The sequence below is a fragment of the Helianthus annuus genome, chromosome 17, assembly GCF_002127325.2.
Source record: "Helianthus annuus cultivar XRQ/B chromosome 17, HanXRQr2.0-SUNRISE, whole genome shotgun sequence".
NCBI lineage: Eukaryota > Viridiplantae > Streptophyta > Magnoliopsida > Asterales > Asteraceae > Helianthus > Helianthus annuus.
The window spans coordinates 98,011,208-98,015,962 of NC_035449.2; the positions used below are offsets into that span (position 1 = coordinate 98,011,208).

General features: G+C 32.7%; 1 long non-coding RNA gene across 1 annotated transcript; it reads left to right on the forward strand.

Moving 5' to 3' along the window:
- Positions 1-2,571: 2,571 nt before the first annotated feature.
- On the forward strand, positions 2,572-4,465 carry LOC110925980. The gene is made up of 3 exons (XR_004886674.1): positions 2,572-2,791; positions 3,850-3,957; positions 4,047-4,465. It is a non-coding gene; the product is annotated as an uncharacterized LOC110925980 (long non-coding RNA).
- Positions 4,466-4,755: the final 290 nt, after the last annotated feature.

Genomic DNA, 4,755 nt, shown 5'->3' on the forward strand with positions numbered 1-4,755 from the left:
TCACATTACCCCATGCTAACCATTTTTTCACATGCGATATTCAATCTTCCACATGCGATTCTACACAACCCATGCCATTTTTCACATTACCCCATGCTAGCCATTTTTTCACATGCGATATTCAATCTTCCGCATGCGATTCTACACACCCCATGCCATTTTTCACATTACCCCATGCTAGCCATTTTTTCACATGCGATATTCAATCTTCCACATGCAATTCTATAAACCGCATGGCATTTTTCACATTACCCCATGCCGCCATTTTTTCACATGCGATATTCAATCTTCCACATGCGATTCTACACACCCCATGCCATTTTTCACATTACCCATGCTGCCATTTTTTCACATGCGATATTCAATCTTCCACATGCGATTTTGTGCATCTACACACCCCATGCCATTTTTCACACTACCTCATGCTAACCATTTTTTCACATGCGATATGTATTGAATTCGCACCAGATCTGCACCTGATCGAACGGCTGGGATGATCGCGTACGTATCGTATGATAAGCGCATTTGTATTTTACACTTTACCTATATATATATATATATATATATATATATATATATATATATATATATATATATATATATATATATATATATATATATATATATATATATACTATATTATAATGCATGAGGGAGGGATTCCCAAAAGTTAAGAACTTCTTCCCCCCTTATTTATAAATAAACCCCTAAAATGAGGGTAAAGTGGTCTTTTAAACACTATTTATTTTTTAGCCCCTAAACTTATTACACTTTAATCCTTAAGTTTTAACAAAATTATGGATAATTAGTTACACTTTATCCCTTCCACAACAAACTTATAATTATTTTACGTATTTTTGTCATATCGTATAAATTATAATATTTAAAAAAAAATCCAAAGGCACCATGACGACCTACTCATTTTTGTTGACGTTTCGATAGTTGTCTTGTTCAGTATTGAAGTTTGGATTAAAAGGTACAAGTAGATGATGCCTTAATATACAAGTAATTAAAGCACAACGTATTTAGTTATTATCACAGAATTTTTAATAGCTACAGAATGTCAAGTAATACGGTGAATGTCACATAATGTTTAATAGATAATCTATACTGTATTATAATTAATATACGAGGGAAAGAGATTTTGAGATATACGATTTTATTTTATTTTATTGCAACTTATAATATATACAAACCTTTAAAGCTTATAGTGTAAGCATTTAAATTTGGAAAAAGTCATAACCCTCCCCTTCAAACACGCAGAGTCAGGCGGGACAAGCAAAAACCCTACTCGTATTTCGAATTTCAAACCCACATCTTTATCAGATTCCCTATGAAGTTTATCAAGTGTTATTATAAAAATTTAACTACATCACATGTTTCTCGCTTCCTTTAAAACAAGATGTTTCTCCCTCCCTGATCTCAAATTTCAAATTCATAACCCACGTTCTCTCTTTTTTGTGCGCTCCTTGTGTCGAGGACCATGTTTGTATCTGTTAGCGATTGGTGTAAATTAGAATTCATGTTTCCGATTTGAACCAGGTATGGTTAATGCTTTGTTTAATTTCTTGAACCAGCTATGAATCGATACATTTGTTGTTGTTATGTTTCATCATTGCAACAACGTGTCGCCTTACCGATTTGAATGTTCAATAGAGGAATTAAATTAGGCATCGATTAAACCTAAAAATTGATTATAAGGTATTAGGATTTCTTTAGGGTTCAGTTTAATCTTGGAGAACTTTGGGTTAAATATGTTTCAGTTTGCAAGTCAGATTCCTTTGCTGTGTGAGCAAGCTGCTCATGCGGTCACCAGAACTACAATGAAGAGAATCAAGTAAGACTTTCAATTCTTACATATCTCTTAAACTCACAGTTACACTTCAGATCTGTTGACTTGGTTATATTATTATTGTTGTTTGTCTGTTCTTGCTATCATCGGCTCAAGGTGCGTTAGGGTTTCCATTCTGTTCTTAGTCGAATGGACAATGGTAGGATGATTCCAAGCCTTATTTCGGTCTTGCGATTTGTTGTTGTTTTTCATTTTTTAATACTCTTGTAAGTGCAGTGGGGTTAAAAGACTAATCGAGTTCGAGACCCAGATAGCCTAATTGAATACGCTCTCCGAGTCTTTTGCTGGTGGCGGTTGAAGCAAATGCATTTGATTCTTTTACGGTGTAAGATAACAATCGTGTTTCTTTATTGTTTTTTTTCTTTTATGTTAGATTACTTTCAATTGATTGGGGATTTGTACCTTGATAATGCTTCTTTTTCTCTCCATTCAGTCAAAGAGCAATTAATGAAATTGGCCAATGTACATATAAGAAGGTGCCATATATCTTCATTCTTTTTATAGGAAACGAAGAAAAAATAAATCTTACTTCATTTAAGCATCACTTGCATTTTTCGTAATTGCACATTTCGTTTAGCACATGCACATAGTCCACTAAATGTGCTATTTCAAGACTTACATCTTCAGCCAGTGCATGCTCATTTTTTACTGAATAAGATGTTAAATGTGCAGGAACAAGCTCAAACAAACACTACAACAGTTGGAAGCCAACAAGTTGAGAAGGTAGTAATCAAATTTCAGTTATCTTAGTGGTGATCATTAATGATGATGCTACATTCTTTGTAATGTAAGCGGAATATTAACATAATAGTGACATACACAGACGCTTCGCTTTTGGTGCCATAAAAATAGGACTTTCTCAATCGCCCTTTTAGTACTCTAAGTTGGTCAATGACAGAACTTTCAGTTTCCATACAAGACATGCAAGAAATAGGCCAGGTACAATCATTTTTCTAAAAGAAGTGTGTTTTATCATGTGGTGCCTTTTTTTCTAAACACTGAACATTTTGTTTGGAAGATGATAAAGTTTCAATAGAGAAAATGCAGTGTTATATTTGACTTACAAGCAATATAGCATGAAAAGAAATGACCGTGTATTAGGTACATGTTAACTTTTTAATGAAATCAACTGTTAAAGGAACAACAACGTAAGCTATTCCCATGATACACCAGCTGAAATGAGCTTCATTACTATAACTGGTAATAAAAATTGAGCATAATTCATGATTGGTTGCAAAAGGGCACGATGATAATATGAGTGGAATTGATTGCTTAACGAATCAGTCGGACATAGTTGCAGCTAACAGGCTTTTTGCTTGATTTCATCTAGGTTTTACGCCTAATTTCAAGGTATGAAAAATTTAACTGGTGTTAAATTAAATGAGTTATTGTGCACACTCGATGTTCGAGAAATGCTACAGTGAAAAACATGATTCAATTTGGAAAACAATATATTTTTAACTAGCTTCTGTGAAATATTATTTATTCTTTTGAAATAATGGTGTTTGTGGTAATGAAACTCATCTTCTTTGATTTGTATTAGTTTGGATTTTTCTTACTCATATCGTGTAGCTTTCTTCAGGTGGTTAATTTTATAGATGCTTGAGTTGGTGGCATCATGAATTTTAGTTTCTTTCGGTGGTCTTTGGTTTGTTGCATTGTACAAGGGTGTGGCAGTTTTCGCTATAATTTGTTTTCTTTATTTGGAGCTTTGGAGGTTTTTTTAATAATTATCAAGAAAATAGAGGGGCGTGATGCGTTAGACATTTAGCAATGGTTTTTGCCTGATGTTGTAGGCATGAAAAGCTTTGAAGGCATTAAAATGAACGTGGACATTTAGTTCGTATATACTGATTTTTTTCTTGAATTTGCAATTTGTTTAGTTCTTGATTGTTCTTGAGAGGTTTTTTAAAATGTCAATATTTTTCTATGTACATGACTATAAAAGATGATGGTCACACATCAATTTATGTGAATAATGTATTATTTTCTTGTAGGTTTATGTTTATCCATGGACCAAATACAGATCATATCAACACTTCCCACTCATTTGTTAGATGTACTCCTGGTAGTGGACAGTGTGCAGACCATTACTAATTCATCTGGTAAGTAATTAAACAACAAATAAGTGATACTCGCAAATCTGTAGTTACTATTGATATCTTGTTGTTTGAAATTTTATTGGTTTTTTTAGGAGTTTTTTATAAAGAATACTGTAAACCACCAAGGAACGTTGTTGCAAGTTAGAGTTATGACATCCTGACGTAGTACTGGGTTTGACGGTACAGCCGTACAAGCTACATATCAACTTCCCATTCTATGGCCTATCACAAAGAAGTTATTTGAATACAAGATTAATTGGAGTTTTCGAAGCAGATCTTCGAGGCCTAACATCAGCATTAGTTACTTTATCACCCAACAAACAACATTCTTATGGCTTAATCAAAGATCGAAAATCAAGGTACCGCATTGGGAGAATTGGAGAAGAGTTGGTATAGATGCACTAGAATGAGTTTGTATGCTGTATGTTTATTATTTCAACTATTGTCTGTCTTCTCTTTTGGCTCCTCAGCTACTTGTTGGGGAGTGGTTTTGTTGGTTGGTAATAATATTCCATTTTGCCATCCAAAAAAAAAATAAAAATAAGAAGTGAATGATAATATACTCCATAAAAAAAACTTATTGAAATACAATTGGTTTATTACATTTTAAAACGAATAAAATAATAATTAAACAAAAGTCTACGTGTATTAAATAAAAAATAAACAAATAATAAAAGTTTAATAATGTGATATAAAATTCAATTTAATTAATTAAACAATTAAATTAAAATAAGTTGGTTTGAGTGATGGATCAACAAAGAGAAAAGTATACGAGAATAGAAATTTAACTGAATTTAACCT